Here is an 18966-nt window from a genome sequence, read left to right on the forward strand (position 1 = left end):
TCACCCCGACCGGGTCTCTACTAGCTTGTATATGATGCCCCACTACCCTTTAGTGTAGTCTCCCCAACCTCACACCAACGATGCGATACTGAATTTGCTCCGCGATTGCATACTACTGGTTACCTGCCATCGTATCTCCAAGACACTAATGCTAACCTCAGGTCTCTAGTAGCATTTAACTGATGAACCGCTGCCACTTTACAGTAGTGCCCGCGCCCTTACAATGACGATGCGACACAGAAACTGCTTCGCAATTGCATACTAAATTCTCCCTGGCGACGATAGCCAAGCGGCTACTACCGCTTTCAGGTCTCTAGTAGCTAGTAACTGATGTACCGCAGACACTGATGATGCGACACAGAAATTGCTTCTTACCGCATGCTCCCTGTCGGTGTTCCTCCACGCGACTAGTACCACCATCATCTCTCTAGTACCTTGTAAGTGGTGCACTGCTGGCACATTACTGTAGTCTCGCACACTCACTCTGACGATGTCACACAGAAATTGTTTAGCGATTGCAAGCTACAGGCTCCCTGCCTATGTATGTTTAATGGACTAATACCGTCTACAGGTCTCTAGTAGCTTGTATTTGATGCACCGCTTCCACTTTACTGTAGTCTCCGCGCAGTCACACTGGCAAAGTGACAGAGAAATTGCTTCACGATTGCGTATTCCACGCTCCCTCCCTACGTATCACCAAGAGATTAATACTGCCCTCAGGTCTCTAGTAGCTTATAACTGATGCAACGTTGACACTTTACTTTAGTCCCCGCACCCTCACACTGCCGTGTCACACAGAAAATGCTTCATGGTTGCATATTACAGGCTTCCTACCGACGTATCTACAGGGTGTTACAAAAAGGTACGGCCAAACTTTCAGGAAACATTCCTCACACACAAATAAAGAAAAGATGTTATGTGGACATGTGTCCGGATACGCTTAATTTCCATGTTAGAGCTCATTTTAGTTTCGTCAGTATGTACACCTACGTTCAATGGAGCACGTTATCATAATTTCATACGGGATACTCTACCTGTGCTGCTAGAACATGTGCCTTTACAAGTACGACACAACATGTGGTTCATGCACGATGGAGCTTCTGCACATTTCAGTCGAGGTGTTCGTACGCTTCTCAATAACAGATTCGGTGACCGATGGATTGGTAGAGGCGGACCAATTCCATGGCCTCCACGCTCTCCTGACCTCAGTCCTCTTGACTTTCATTTATGGGGGCATTTGAAAGCTCTTGTCTACGCAACCCCGGTGCCAAATGTAGAGACTCTTCGTGCTCGTATTGTGGACGGCTGTGATACAATACGCCATTCTCCAGGGCTGCATCAGCGCATCAGGGATTCCATGCGACGGAGGGTGGATGCATGTATCCTCGCTAACGGAGGACATTTTGAACATTTCCTGTAACAAAGTGTTTGAAGTCACGCTGGTACGTTCTGTTGCTGTGTGTTTCCATTCCATGATTAATGTGAGTTGAAGAGAAGTATTAAAATGAGCTCTAACATGGAAAGTAAGCGTTCCCGGACACATGTCCACATAACATATTTTCTTTCTTTGTGTGTGAGGAATGTTTCCTGAAAGTTTGGCCGTACCTTTTTGTAAAACCCTGTATATGAGACTAATGCAGCCCTCTCGTCTCTAGAAGCTTGTATTTATGCACCACTTAAAATTTACTGTACTCCCCGCAAACTCACACTGACGATGCGACACAAAAGTTACTTTGTGTTTGTATACTGCGGGCTCCCAGCCGACGTATCTCCAAGAGAATAATATCGCCCTCAGGTCTCTAGTTACTTACAGCTGATCAACAGCTGCAACTTTACACAGAAATTGCTTCGGGATTGCATGCTATAGGCATTCTGCCGACGTACCTTTAAGAGACTAATGCCACCGTCATGTATCTAGCAGCTTGTATTTGATGCACCACTGACACTTTACTGTAGTTCCCGCACCCTCACACTGACGATACGAAACAGAAATTGCTTCGCGATTGGGTATTACAGGCTCCCTGCCGATTTATCTCCAACAGACCAATAGCACCCTCAGGTGCCGAGCTGATGGTCAGATGCCGCAATACTGTAGTTCCCGCACCCTCACTCTGACTATGCGACGTAGAAATTGCCTTGCTATTGCACACTACAAGCTCCCTGCCTTTGTATCCCAAAGATACTAATAGCACCCTCAGGTCTCTAGTAGCTTGGGACTGATGCACCGTTGCTACTTTATTGTAGTCCCTGCACCCTCACACTCACGATGCGACACAGAAGTTGCTTCACGATTGCATACTACATTCTCTCTGCCTATGTATCTCCAAGAGACTAATACTTTTTTTTTTGGTCGTCAGTCTACTGACTGGTCTGATGCGGCCCGCCACAAATTCCTTTCCTGTGCTAACCTCTTCATCTCAGAGTACCACATGCAACCTACGTCCTCAATTATTTGCTTGACGTATTCCAATCTATGTCTTCCTCTACAGTTTTTGCCCTCTACAGCTCCCTCTAGTAGCATGGAAGTCATTCCCTCATGTCTTAGCAGATGTCCTATCATCCTGTCCCTTCTCCTTATCAGTGTTTTCCACATATTCCTTTCCTCTCTGATTCTGCGTAGAACCTCCTCATTCCTTACCTTATCAGTCCACCTAATTTTCAACATTCGTCTATAGCACCACATCTCAAATGCTTCGAGTCTCTTCTGTTCCGGTTTTCCCACAGTCCATGTTTCACTACCATACAATGCTGTACTCCGGACGTACATCCTCAGAAATTTCTTCCTCAAATTAAGGCCGGTATTTGATATTAGTAGACTTCTCTTGGCCAGAAATGCCTTTTTTGCCATAGCGAGTCTGCTTTTGATGTCCTCCTTGCTCCGTCCGTCATTGGTTTTTTTACTGCCTAGATAGCAGAATTCCATAAATTCACTGACTTCGTGACCATCAATCCTGATGTTAAGTTTCTCGCTGTTCCCATTTCTACTACTTCTCATTACCTTCGTCTTTCTCCGATTTACTCTCAAACCATACTGTGTACTCATTACACTGTTCATTCCGTTCAGCAGATCATTTAATTCTTCTTCACTTTCACTCAGGATAGCAATGTCATCAGTGAATCGTATCATTGATATCCTTTCACCTTGTATTTTAATTCCACTCCTGAACCTTTCTTTTATTTCCATCATTGCTTCCTCGATGTACGGATTGAAGAGTAGGGGTGAAAGGCTACAGCCTTGTCTTACACCCTTCTTAACACGAGCACTTCGTTCTTGATCGTCCATTCTTATTATTCCCTCTTGGTTGTTGTACATATTGTATATGACCCGTCTCTCCCTATAGATTACCCCTACTTTTTTCAGAATCTCGAACAGCTTGCACCATTTTATATTGTCGAACGCTTTTTCCAGGTCGACAAATCCTATGAAAGTGTCCTGATTTTTCTTTAGCCTTGCTTCCATTATTAGCCGTAACGTCAGAATTGCCTCTCTCGTCAATTTACTTTTCCTAAAGCCAAACTAATCGTCACCTAGCGCATTCTCAATTTCCTTTTCCATTCTTCTGTATATTATTCTTGTAAACAGCTTCGATGCATGAGCTGTTAAGCTGATTGTGCGATAATTTTCGCACTTGTCAGCTCTTGCCGTCTTCGGAATTGTGTGGATGATGCTTTACCGAAAGTCAGATGGTATATCGCCAGACTCATATATTCTACACACCAACGTGAATAGTCGTTTTGTTGCCACTTCCCCCAATGATTTTACAAATTCTGATGGTATGTTATCTATCCCTTCTGCCATATTTGACCGTAAGTCCTCCAAAGCTCTTTTAAATTCCGATTCTAATACTGGATCCCATATCTCTTCTAAATCGACTCCTGTTTCCTCTTCTGTCACATGAGACAAATCTTCACCCTCATAGAGGCTTTCGATGTATTCTTTCCACCTATCTGCTCTCTCCTCTGCATTTAACAGTGGAATTCCCGTTGCACTCTTAATGTTACCACCGTTGCTTTTAATGTCACCAAAGGTTGTTTTGACTTTCCTGTATGCTGAGTCTGTCCTTCCGACAATAATATCTTTTTCGATGTCTTCACATTTTTCCTGCATCTATTTCATCTTAGCTTCCCTGCACATCCTATTTATTTCATTCCTCAGCGACTGAAGTATTTCTTCTGTTACCCATGGTTTCTTCGCAGCTACCTTCTTTGTACCTATGTTTTCCTTCCCAACTTCTGTGATGGGCCTTTTTAAAGATGTCCATTCCTCTTCAACTGTACTGCCTACTGCGCTATTCCTTATTGCTGTATCTATAGCGTTAGAGAACTTCAAACGTATCTCGTCATTCCTTAGTACATCCGTATCCCACTTCTTTGCGTATTGATTCTTCCTGACTAATGTCTTGAACTTCAGCCTACTCTTCATCACTACTATACTACAGGATTATATTTTTTGTATACATACAAAATCTTCCCAGAATGAGATTTTCACTCTGCAGCGGAGTGTACGCTGATATGAAACTTCCTGTCAGATTAAAACTGTGTGCCCGATTGAGACTCGAACTCGGGACCTTTGGCTTTCGGGGCAAGTGCTCTACCAACGGAGCTACCCAAGCTTGGGTAGCTCCGTTGGTAGAGCACTTGCTCCGAAAGGCAAAGGTCCCGAGTTCGAGTCTCGGTCGGGTACACAGTTTTAATCTGCCAGGAAGTTTCATACAAAATCTTGTTCGTATTCGAATTCAATGTTTTATCAAAATAAATTTGAAAGCATCTTATGATTAACCCTCAGAGATATACGATTTTACTTATGTAGATGGTTTAGCGTGGAGGCTCAGATAAGGATATCATTAGAAGTCGGCGACTTAGCCCTCCATGACAGTTGTATGGAGGTCAAAATATTCTGTCTTTCCTCAAACAGCTGAACAGAACTGTAGGATCTGATAAACACGTGTTTAGAGTCATACAAATGCTGCGAATGTAGATGTGGAGAAGGGTAACTACTTACGTTAGGTTTATTTACCCACACTTACTAACGTTCCTGATAGCTACCAGATTTTTCAGTCTTTTTATTTAATAATATGTTTAACAATTACTGTTAACTGATGCGGATTTCAGTTCATCCCACAAGTCTTAATTTTGGCTTTAATAATTTCATATTTAATTTAATTTGTTACAGTCTTTAAGTCATCATATTTATTATTTCCACCAGACTTCCTCGTGTATTACTTCTTTCAGCTTTACGCTCTCAATGTGACTCCATGTCTTATAATGCTGTCTACGCACCTTCCTTTAGACCACTGGTAGTCAAGCTGGTCCCTATCGCCCACCTGTTGGCGTTGCAACATTCATTGTGGGCGGCACGTGGTGTGGATTTTAAAAACACGTGCAATAGGTATTTATAAAATATTAATGTTAAGCATTTGGTAAGTAACTATTATTATATGATTTAACATGCTGTAATTCAGTGTGATAAATTTCATAGTTGTAGCCTACTTTATAAATCACTATAAATGTAGAACCAGCCGACAGTTAGTAAGTATAGCTGGCAACAGATATACAAAAGTGTCCGGTAGCTAAAAATGTCTGACTTCTCCTGTTTTAGACAACTGCCTCCGTATTAGCGTATCTATTCCAGACCATTAAAGTAGGAGATGGTCATAATTAAAATGCGGGTACTCAGAGACGCGCAGTTGCCAGTTTACTGTTGTCTCTCACCTTCACACTGACGATGCAACACAGAAATTGCTTTGCGAATGAATACTACAGGTTCCCTGCAAATGTACAGGGTGTTTCAAAAATGACCGGTATATTTGAAACGGCAATAAAAACTAAACGAGCAGCGATAGAAATACACCGTTTGTTGCAATATGCTTGGGACAACAGTACATTTTCAGGCGGACAAACTTTCGAAATTACAGTAGTTACAATTTTCAACAACAGATGGCGCTGCGGTCTGGGAAACTCTATAGTACGATATTTTCCACATATCCACCATGGGTAGCAATAATATGCCGTAGTCTCTGAATGAAATTACCCGAAACCTTTGACAACGTGTCTGGCGGAATGGCTTCACATGCAGATGAGATGTACTGCTTCAGCTGTTCAATTGTTTCTCGATTCTGGCGGTACACCTGGTCTTTCAAGTGTCCCCACAGAAAGAAGTCACAGGGGTTCATGTCTGGCGAATAGGGAGGCCAATCTACGCCGCCTCCTGTATGTTTCGGATAGCCCAAAGCAATCACACGATCATCGAAATATTCATTCAGGAAATTAAAGACGTCGGCTGTTCGATGTGGCCGGGCACCATCTTGCATAAACCACGAGGTGTTCGCAGTGTCGTCTAAGGCAGTTTGTACCGCCACAAATTCACGAAGAATGTCCAGATAGCGTGATGCAGTAATCGTTTCGGATCTGAAAAATGGGCCAATCATTCCTTTGGAAGAAATGGCGGCCCAGACCAGTACTTTTTGAGGATGCAGGGACGATGGGACTGCAACATGGGGCTTCTCGGTTCCCTATATGCGCCAGTTCTGTTTATTGACGAAGCCGTCCAGGTAAAAATAAGCTTCGTCAGTAAACCAAATGCTGCCCACATGCATATCGCCGTCATCAATCCTGTGCACTATATCGTTAGCGAATGTCTCTCGTGCAGCAATGGTGGCGGCGCTGAAGGGTTGCCGCGTTTGAATTTTGTATGGATAGAGGTGTAAACTCTGGCGCATGAGACGATACGTGGACGTTGGCGTCATTTGGACCGCAGCTGCAACATGGCGAACGGAAACCCGAGGCCGCTGTTGGATCACCTGCTGCACTAGCTGCGCGTTGCCCTCTGTGGTTGCCGTACGCGGTCGCCCTACCTTTCCAGCACGTTCATCCGTCACATTCCCAGTCCGTTGAAATTTTTCAAACAGATCCTTCATTGTATCGCTTTTCGGTCCTTTGGTTACATTAAACCTCCGTTGAAAACTTCGTCTTGTTGCAATAACACTGTGTTCTAGGCGGTGGAATTCCAACACCAGAAAAATCCTCTGTTCTAAGGAATAAACCATGTTGTCTACAGCACACTTGCTCGTTGTGAACAGCACACGCTTACAGCAGAAAGACGACGTACAGAATGGTGCACCCACAGACTGTGTTGTCTTCTATATCTTTCACATCACTTGCAGCGCCATCTGTTGTTGAAAATTGTAACTACTGTAATTTCGAAAGTTTGTCCGCCTGAAAATGTACTGTTGTCCCAAGCATATTGCAACAAACGGTGTATTTCTATCGCTGCTCGTTTAGTTTTTATTGCCGTTTCAAATATACCGGTCATTTTTGAAACACCCTGTATCTCCAAAAGAGTAATTCCACCCACAGGTCACTAGCACATTGAAACTGATTCTCTGCTTACACTTTACTGTAGTACCCCGCACCCTCACACGGACGATGCGACACAGAAATTACTCCGCACATACATACTACAGGCTCTCTACGGACGTACCTCCAAGAGACTAATACCACCCTCCAATCTCTAGTAGCTTGTAACTGACGCATCGCTGCTACTTTACTATATGCACCGTAACCCCACGCTGACGAGGCAACACAGAAATTGCATTGTGATTGCATACTAAAGGCCCCCTGCAGATGTATCTCCACGAGACTAATGCTTACCTCAGGTCTATAGAAGCTTGTGACTAAGGAACAAGTTGAAACGTCCCCTTAGAAAAATTTGTGAATGACTGTGCTGATAAACCTCTTACATTATTTGCTTTTCAAACAGCTGAGCAAAACTGAACGTACTCAGACATCACTCTCTTAACTTACTCTGATCAACACTAAACTGACACACAATATTTTTATCGCAACGCAATCTGACTTTTAATAATCCCTAAAAAACAATGGCCCTGAGTAACAATAACCTATACCTTTCATGAATCACTTACCTCACAAAAATCTTCGTTACTCAAACTACTGCAATACAGCGAGCGCCAATACTGTCAGCTAAATAAAAGATTCTAACTACTGAAGTCACTAACTACTGATAGGCATAGTTAGCAAATGAAAGATTTTGATAAAGAACAAACAATGTATTTACCATAATAGTGTTCAAAAATCATTATACCAGTTCATGACATCCAGTCTTACAAATGTACTGTCTCTGATGGACACACGTCCAGATCATCCGCTCTCAAAACTCCGCCAACTCTCACCCCACATCTAGCACTGCTGGCGGCTCACCTCCAACTGCGCAATGCTACGCGCTGTTAACAGCCAACTGCCCAACACTACAATAGCGACTATTTCAACAATGCTAACCAGCCACAGACTGCACACAGCACAGCCAGTGATTTTCATACAGAGCGCTAGGTGACGTAACCAACATTAAAATCTAAACAGCCTATTTACAGCTTGCAACTGATCCACCGCTTCCACTTCACTGTAGTCACAACAACCTCACTGTGACACTGTGACACAGAAATTGCTTCACTATTGCAACCTACAGGCTCTCCAAAAGAGTAATACAGCCCTCAGGCCTCTAGTAGCTTGTAACTGATGCACCGCTACAACTTTACTGTAGTCGCTGCACCCGAACCCTGACGATGTGACACAGAAATTGCGACGCGATTGTATACTACATGCTCCCCGCTTACCTATCTCCATGAGATTAACACCGCCCTCAGGTCTCTAGTAGCTTATAACTGATGTAATGTTGTCAATTTACTGTAGTCCCTGCACCCTCACATGATGATGTCACACACAAATTGCTTCGCGATTGCTTGCTACAAGCTTCCTGCCGATGTATCTTTAAACGACGAATACCGCCCTCAGATATCTAGTGGCTTGTATTGATGCACCAATGAAACATTACTGTAGTCCCCGCAATCCCTACAACGACGAAGCGACACAGAAATTGCTTCATGATTGCGCACTACGGGCTTCCTTCTAACGTATGTCCAATAGATTAATACTGTCTTTAAGTCTCTTGTAGCTTGTGACTAATGAACCACTGCCACCTTTCAGTAGTCGCCGCACCATCCCACTGACTGCAGCATGGTTTGGTAGATCCATGCGTGCTGACCACAGTAAAGTGTCAATGGTGCCTCAAATACAAGCTACTAGATACCTAAGGGCTGTATAAGTGTTTTAAAGATACGTCGGCACGAAGCCTGTAGGATGAAATCGCGAAGCATTTTCTGTGTGGCATCATGAGTGTGAGGGTGCGGGGACTACTGTAAAGTGGCATCGTAGAATCAGTTATAAGCTACTAGAGACTTGAGGGCGGAATTACTCCCTCGGAGATACAGCGACAGTGAGCCTGTAGTTTGCAATCGTGAAGCAATTTCTGTGTCGCATCGTCAGTGTGATGGTTCGGTGACTGTAGTAAGGTGGCACCTGTTGTGGACTGGCAAGACAGCCAATCCACTATGACAGGTAGCCGAAAGGCACGCGTTTAAGCTCACGCAGGATGGCGTGAGGTATGTTTTACAGCATCAATAGTAACTGGTAATGGCGCCTTGCTAGGTCGTAGGAAATGACGTAGCTGAAGGCTATGCTAACTATCGTCTCGGCAAATGAGAGCGTATTTTGTCAGTGAACCATCGCTAGCAAAGTCGGCTGTACAACTGGGGCGAGTGCTAGGACGTCTCTCTAGACCTGCCGTGTGGCGGCGCTCGGTCTGCAATCACTGATAGTGGCGACACGCGGGTCCGACTTATACTAGCGGACCGCGGCCGATTTAAAGGCTACCACCTAGCAAGTGTGGTGTCTGGCGGTGACACCACAGCACCTGTGCGTCAGTTACTGCTAACTAGAGACCTGAGGGTGGTGTTAGTCTCTTGGAGAGACGTTGGCAGGGAACCTGTTGTATTCAGTCTCGAAGCAATTTCTGTGTCGCATCGTCAGTGTGAGGGTGCAGCTGCAGCAAAGTGTCAACAGTGCATCAAATACAAGCTACCAGAGACCTGAGGGCGGAATTAGTCTGTTGAGGGAGGTAGGACGTCAAACGGGCCGACTTGGAGCAGGAGAGGCACCACAGGACATTTTAATTTCCAGTGTCTATACTTTTACAAATAAATTCATAAATCTTTGTCAGCATGACCGGGAAGGATTCAGAATTCACACACGTAACAGTGAAAGTTCGAAAACATAACGAAGTAATTTTTTTTACATGTGAAATTTCATCATTTTTTTCATTTACTAATGGCAGCATTTGTTGCTATAGGTACACTTTTCTTCATAAGTAAGAGAGATGGTTCGATGAAATTTGCACAGCATATAAACAATACTTAAAGGTGTATGAAACTCTAGAATTTTCCAGATCTATTAAAACTGTGGTAAAAATTGAGGTAATTAACTACAAAATTTGTGCTTTTTCTAAACATGAAGTTTAGAATACAACAGGTCATTCGTTTTTTCATAAATTAAATAAATTCTAGAGTTTCATACGCCTGTAAGTATGGTATGTATGCTGTGCAAAATTCATCGAAGAATCTCTCTAACTTATGAAGAAAAGTGTACCTATAGCAACAAATGCAGCCATTAGTAAATGAAAAAACGATGACATTTCACACGTAAAAAAAATATTTTGTTATGTTTTCGAACTTCCACTGCAATTAGTATGAATCCTGAATCCTTCCTGGTGATGCTGACAAAGTTTTATGAATTTATTTGTTAAAGTATAGACACTGGAAATTAAAATGTCCTGTGATGCCTCTCATGCTCGAAGTCGGCCCGTTTGACGTCCTACCCCCCTTATAGGTATGTCGGCAGGAAATCTGTCTCATGCAGAGACGCAACTTCGAAGTTCGATGCTGTACTTTAAGGAAACGGTCAAGAGAAACCAGTTGTTGCACGCATGGATCTACCAAACCATGCTGCCAAACCGAATTCAAAAAGACATTATGTTAGCCGGTCGAAGTATGGAAGATGCAGGCGCATTCTTATACATTCTCCTCGAACTTGGCTACGATCGCGAAACCAGTGTCAGACAATCGGTGTGCTTTGTACAAACGCACCACGAGTCGCCACAATGTGGGCTTCCGAATTCGAACTGGCGAGGGAGGCACCCTGCCCGCAAAAACGGTAACTGTTGGAACAGATACTATCACCGTGGTTCATGAGCGCAGCATTATCGTGCAGACGATATGCGAGATCACAGAGGACGTAAAGATCAAAGACGAGAGGGTGCAGAAACCGTTTAAATAGCACAGATCAGCGAAAGAGGAAACACAAGCACCCAAAGACACTCCTAAGGGACTAACCATCTATGGTAACTTCGTAACTTGTAACGCCGGAAATGCATATCCTCCTATTTGCATCTATTGTACCATAATTTTTTCCTTATTTTGTTACCTGAAGATATAACATTTCTGTGTCTTTATATATTGTGATTGCTTTACTATATATATATATATATATATATATATATATATATATATATATATATATATATATATATATATATATATATATGCATTTATGTCTATGTTTTGTAAACATTATTTGTATTTTACGCTGGATCTTGCCTAGGGAAAACTATGCTATCGAACCATTACATCGATAGGTCGTGTGGAGAACCAAAGTGTTTAGGATCTTTGGTAGTGTTAACTCTGCCGCGTGGAGCGCGGGCAGAGCAGAGGGAGTCTGGCTGGAGTAGCGAGTGGAGCAGGTGTGTTGTGTGAAGCTCCCGCGAGTTGCCGCGCTTTCGGGGTTTGGCAGCATGTAATTGCGCTCGACTTGCGATGATAGTTTCTGACATGGTGTCGCGGACGGGAAGCATTAGCTGGCGCACATCAAGAGCCCGTTTCGTCTGGTGACCGTGTCGAGAAGAAGGCGCGCCAACATCCAGCTTATGCAACAGCGACGGCCGACAATGAGTGACTGTCGCCACCTCCTCGATCGACGGCTTCAAACCTTCAATCAACCAACAAGGAAGACTGGAAGCACGTAAAGTTTTAGAACTGTATGGCAGACCTCAGCTTTTCAAACTTTTAAAATTGTTGCATCACAAAATTACAGCTACGTAGCATGAACCTTTGTTGCTCATTGTCCCAATTGCATTACCAAGCAGGGTCCCTTCCTTTTCCGGAATGAACCCGAGTGTCGTTCAAATTCAGACGCCAGCATTAAAATACAATCATTCCATTTCACTACTTTAATTTCAAAGTTCAGTTAAAGTATTCATAGCTGGCTACAATACTTAGATTACACAAGCACAAATTAAGAGTGCTAGTTTTGTTACCATATTTTAGCTTACCTGTGACTGCAGCTCAGCTTGGTACGTACTAAATTTTACTATTGTTAATTGTTCAGAATCATTTAATTCAAGTTCAAAGTTAAATCTCTTATTTCTAAATTGCGTAGATTCAAGTAGCTTTTGAAATGATTGTTGAGGTAGTCCAAGACTAACCGTATTTTACTGAATTTCGATGTGCTTCAGAAAGAAAGCTCACTATTAACTTCAGTCACTAAATTAACTTTCGATTTTCCGGTTTTATTAATTCTTTTGCTAAATTAAGTGTAGCGAAATTTATTACTTCTGACAAACTTTCAGTTTTCACACTACACTTGTCAACCTTCAGTTGCCACGCTTCCAGTGCCAATTATATGTGTAATAATCTTTCTTTTTCAGTTACTATAGTAATTGTCCTTAGGACTGGCGACCGTAATTTCCCCCAAATCTCAAATATCTAATTACCGCTAGTTGATTGTTAACGTAACGGCCGCACATTTACTTTCTTTATTAACTTTACCCCTATTTCAAAATTAATTTCCACCAGTTTCATTAGCATTTTTCCTTTCATTTAGATGTAACCCTTTCCTCCCTCTTTACCGACAAATTAACCTCGGTGACGATTGCTTTTCCCAAATTTCCATTAGGTACACGCAGTTTAATTTTTCACTGTCATTAAGGTCGATAAGTGAGGGGGAGGTTACAAACTACGCAAACGACACAATGAGGCGAGCCATGAGAACTGGCAATCGCAGGGAAGCCATACACGACTCACAAACAAACCCCCAACACATATCACACTGCCAGTTCCTTTGTGGATCATCGAGCTGACAAACCTAAAACGACATGGCTATGTTACAGGAGCAGCAGCAGCAGCAGCTGGCCCAGGAGACATCGTCGGCCCAGCAGTAGCAGCGCTCACCTCCTCGACAGGACTGATCGTTCTATGACAATCTGGCACTGCTTCTATGGTACTGATGCATGATACCCAACCGCTAACATAATCTTACCTTGCACGATCTATCGCATATAGCAAGAGACCGCTACTGCCCTTACTACACAACCTGACACGGTCGCAGAGGTTTCTTTCCCTTGGCACTTTTTTCCTTCTGCCCTTCAAACCGCTCTTCTTTCAAGCTTGATTCTGCCGAGCTTTTTCGACCACTTCTATCACCCAGATGCGCCCCTATTAATGGGTAACCCTACCCAGACGTACGGATAACATCGCAGTTCCTCGCTCCTGCGATCTCCTCGATTCTAAACACTAACAATGCAGAGGTGACAGTAGACCTTTTGAGTTGGTCACCATGCTTGTGCGAGCGTGGAGGGGCTCACACCCAGCGAAAAAAGCCAAGAGGAAATGATGAGGAAAGGAATATGAGGTGAGTTCAGCTGCAGGCCGAAGTTCCGACTTCGCCATTAGACGAAATGCAACCCCAGGAACCTTTATTATGTACCGATAACTTATGGTGAGTGTAACTTTGGGAATTAACTAGGGGTATTTTGTGGGTCGTGAGTACGACAGGCGAGATTATGACTTTTGAACAACTGGAGTGTGAACGTGAAATTGGATGCAGAATGGCTTGCCTAGGATGAAAAATGAGGGGTTATAAAATAACCGCAAGAGGCAATGAGAAGAAGCGAGTTTGTGGACGATATAGTGTTACTGAAAACGAGAAGGAGGTCACTCTAACAGCAAATTTATTATAAATCATAAATTATTTTATATACGTATATCGTGTACTGTAAAGAGTAAGGAAAATCATTCATAATACAGTTGTTGAGACTGAGACCCCAGGAATCGCAACTCGAAAGGTCGGCGACACATTTCACACCTCAAGAGATTAGTTTAATAGATAGCAACCCCTTCCATAATCACGGGTGGCTGTGCAAGAAAGATTGAGAGAGGATAAATTGTTTGTGGCCGAACTTCCGGTGATGCTTAAATAACTGCCGCAGTGTTGAAAAATTACAGTAATGACTGCATTCGATGAGACGTTGGGCAAATTTGTTCCATAAGGAAGGTTTGTTTGTTATAGTTTATATCTGATGGCGTTAGCGAGAGACACTGAGCGATTATTACCGGTAGCCATGGAGTGGGAGGTTATGATGTTTTGCCAGACAGGATGGAGCGCCGCACTTATGAGGATTTTTTGTAACTGTGGTTAAATACGCCAGTAGCGTGAGCGCTGGGCGACTGTGTAGGGTAGATTAGTTCGATAACGCGCCATGTCACGTTCTCTGCGATTTTTCGGGGTTTACTGGCAGTTTTAAACATACTGTCATTGGACATATTCCCTGAGATGTCGCTCAGCCTAAACAACCTTTACTCTTTTGCCCATGCTGGTTGCAGCGCACTTAAATCAAAATCGTAGTGTAGCAAGCGGACAACCAAGTGACCTTTCCCTCTAGCCATTTTTATGAGCAGCTAACACCTTTTCGCCGAAATGTCGTCGAAATAAAGGTAACGAAGCCTGCTTCCTCATGCTTTCATTACAAGCACCTCTATTGCCCAAAGTGTAGGTCTTTCATTGCTTGTCTCACACCACTGCCGAAGTTATTCAACTGGTATGTTGCACTAAATCTTGACCTAAGTGAAAGAGAATTTGAAGCAGAACTGTCAGAATGTAAGACTGTACTGTATGGAGAATAAATAGTGACAGTTAACAAGGAGAGGTAGGTGTAGGATCGACTTCTTGGAACCACCTATAATGTTCCCGTATAAGGGGAACAGTATCAGGACTTTCTACAACAAATAACTGTGTTTTTACACAAAAAATGACCATTTTAACGTAATTCAAAGGGGAAGGAAGCTCCACACTACAAACTGCTTTGCCTTGCCTTTTTCTGAGGAGAGGAAAGAGTATCTGGCGCAGTCCGTGAAGGGCCAGGAAACGCTTCATTACTCATCAAGAAATGTATTAACGTGTGACACAACATAACCAAACACGGCATAACAATCAGTTTGCAATGGCTCCATGTAGTAAGCTCTGCATTAGATCACTGAGGTCGCCAGTGGCCAGACACAAAATACGAGGAGGCTGAAGTCAACCGACCTCCCTTGATGCAGAACTAGAGAGCTACCCTTCATTTTTCTGTGAAAAGGCTTTTTTCTTACACTCTGGGAATATCACTGATTTCTTTTATTAATTGTAACTGTAAAGGCATAGCTCTAGCGAGCTCACATAAACATTTTTTTTCTTTTATAGGAGCCTGTACAAATATTTTTTTTTTATTTTTTTGTTTCATTCATTATGTTTAGCAATAAATCGTTATTTATAGCTATTACAAGAACATAAATATTTCAATGCATCCTTAACTATAGACACGAAAATAACATGTAAGCCTATACAGGATGTTAGTTGCACAGGCACAGATAGTGCGATAATTGGTACCTTAATATGCACCCACATCAGTATGTCAGTTGTTTTATTCTCTGCATCTACCATTCTTCCTGCAAACAAACCACACAACCTCCTAGCTGATGTTTTCTGCACAGTTGTATCTGTGCCTTGAACTGTACTGCGCCTGTCAGTATAGATTATCCGTTTTACGTCAGTGTGTCCACACTTCAACACTTGACCTCCTGCCCAGTGGAAGGTAGTACCCAACCTAAAAATTTACTACTGATAATAGCTATAATAAGTAATCTGCAAATGAAGTAAATATTGATGTAATGTTTTTCACTACACTGTTCTCGGCCATCAAGCGAAATATCTGCACTTATGCCCAAAATCCCTTTAAGTGCATCTAATAGAGTGAACTGCAGAAGGAAAGTGACTGGAGTGAACTGTGAACTGCACTCTGTGTTCTGCGCGTGGATGAACTAAGACAGTTTTCACATGTGCAATGGATGCAAATTGGGATGGGGAGTGGGGGGGGGGGGGGTGCTGGTGAAACAATGCGTGAGCACGACATCTGGTTTACACATTTAGAGGACTGTGCTTTGATCTGAGTAAGCCTTGAACTGCGTCGCCTTGTCAGTCATTTAACTGAGACTATTTTCTTTTGTGGATGCCACGTAGTAGAACACTCTAGAAGAATATACACCAGTATCTGAAGACATTTTAGACGTAGAATCGCCAAATGCCAGCGTCGAGCTTCATCGTCACCACATTGTCTGGGAATCCTGTAACGAGGTTAGCTTCTGCCAATGTGGGTATTTTTTAAATACTGTTAAGTGCGATCAGCCTTTCAGTTGCAAAAGTAATCTAGTACCTGTTTTCTTTGTAAAATATAATGTTGTTCCATTCTTAAGACTGTAACTAGTCAATCTATGACAGCACTGTACTCGTAACATTACAACATACAGGGTGTTCGGAAACTTCCGTTCCTAACTTCCAAGACTTTGAGACTGGAGTGATTTGCTAATATAGTGAATTGGAACCCACGCCCGGAAAGGTACCGTTTCCAAGTTACAACCACTTGAAAACATGTTGGTAACGCTATCACTTTTACAAGTAATTGGTTAGGCGTGACTCAGTTCATCACTTGTTTTACATTTCCACTCATTAATAGCAAAAGAAATCGCTCGTGTACTCGACAAGTGCTCTTCAGAGTGATTCAGTACGGCGTCTTCCAGCTCGGGAGAGCAGCGTCTTCTTGGAGCACAACAGTCACGCCTGGTGATGGTGAAGGAATACATTCTCGAAACAGTTGCGTAATTGTGGCGAAAAGCGTATGAGAGGCACTCGAACGTTGTGGAGAATCGTCTTGGTAAACGCGACAAGCAGGTCTTCCGTTAACGTGAGCTTCGGCATTCAGAAGGATCTTCTCGGTGTACTCAACCATGTTGCTCTAATACTCAAATACTCATGAATGAGGCTCGGTCAGGGAGGTAGAATAGACGTCAAATTACATCAGCCGATCCGACGTAACCGCCGCCCTCTATGACTACCCTCCTGCATACCTACCTAGCAAACACGTTTTCAAACGGCTGTAAAACGGAAATGATGCTGTCCTGCCAGGTTCCTGTTAAGTATATTATGTATTTATTTCTCTCTACAGCTCCTAGAAGTTTGTAACAGGAATTTCCGAACACCTTGTATAAACGTACACTTGGATGGGTGACCATCCGGTCTGCCGAACTACTTGATTGAGAAGTTGCGACTCCGGTTTCGTAAACTGAAATATGGGCGGGAGAGCGGTGTGCTGACCACATGCCCCTCCATATCCGCATCCAGTGACGCCTTTGGGCTGAGGATGACATGGCGGCCGGTCGGTACGGTTGGGCTTTCATGGTCTGTTCGGGCGCCGTTTAGTTTTTTTTATATAAGTGTTCAGTTTTCTCTACTTGCATACATCCAATTTGTCTATTATTTAGAAAGTTAACAGACACAGTTTCCCGACAAATTAAATTTATCTGCCAAATTTCGCAGATACTGGTTTCTCACGAAATAAATAAACGTTGCAAACGTTCAGATCTGCAACCTGCCAATGCAAAGCGTGTGATCGAAAGTACACGTTAACAGCTTATTCATATCAATTCCGTATTACACAATATTGGTAGTGTCATCTTATTGTTGTTAACAGATTGTGGGACTTTCTTACGAATGTAATACAAGTATGTTCTGCAATATTCGACATTATGTACATTTCCGTCTGATTAGAAAACGAAGTGTGCAATAAATATTTGGCTATTTGTTTCAGAGTGTGTGGTTAGGCATGAATCTAAAAGGGCAACTTATATTGCTGCGAGTGAAATGAACAGCAATACAGTTCAGATTATTCCTTGTCACAAGCTTTTCACTGCTTATTTGCGTGTATGTGGCGATTTCCGAGTGTGTGGTTAGGCTGGAACGTAAGAGGACAGCTTAAATTGCTGCGAGCGAAACGAGGTGCAATACCATGCATGTTCTTCATTGTAACAAATATTTTGCTGTTTATTTTCTTACGTACGCAAAGATCATGAAGAGACTTGTTTCATATGTTACATACAATGACATTTCCGGCTGATATATTTTTGCCGCTAACGACGTGTGCGCGCGACCCTATCATAAGCGGGCTTTGTTCTGATTGGCCAAGAACCAGAACCTGCGCGGTATTCGAATTTGACAGTTCGTGTGCACATGTTTTAGGCTGGTTTGCTTACAGTATTACGTGAGTTGCATGGTTTGGCTTGTCAGTGTGTTTTGAGTGACTGCGTGCATTTCTGGGTGCACACTACTTATTATTCAACAATATTGGTGCTGTATGCTTCTAGTATTATATTTAATATCACAAAATGATGCTTATTGTATTTTATTCCGCCAGGTTTCCGCATGTTTGAGTAAAGCTACAGGACGAGTATATGAGTACAATTTTATTTTGAGTTGCACAGTAAACGTAATTTCATTCTTTTCGCAGAGAATCCCACGCGTCGTGGAATTAATCACTGTTAACTAGCACACTCAAGTTCATTTAGTTCAACATTATGTTCCCAGTCGATTATCGGTCATTTACATTGTTTCAATTTAGGTCGGTCATTCCCATTATCTTATACAGTGAATATAGTGTGTGACAGAAAAACGTTAATTGTGTCAGATAAATTTAGCATGTTGCAAAAGACAGATGTAGAAATAAAATGAGTGTAATGAACTCTATTTATAATCCTGTAACTGACGCAGGTACTCTTTTTATACGTAGTTAATTGCAAATGCTTCAGACAAGTGCTAAATTTTCATAAGTAATAACTGTAACCAACGTGAATTGAGGTCCCATTGTGAGTCTTTAACAAATCGCCTGTGATTTTATAGCTCTGATGATAAACGTCAGAC

Source organism: Schistocerca serialis, chromosome 2, assembly GCF_023864345.2.
Source record: "Schistocerca serialis cubense isolate TAMUIC-IGC-003099 chromosome 2, iqSchSeri2.2, whole genome shotgun sequence".
NCBI classification, from domain to species: Eukaryota; Metazoa; Arthropoda; class Insecta; order Orthoptera; family Acrididae; genus Schistocerca; species Schistocerca serialis.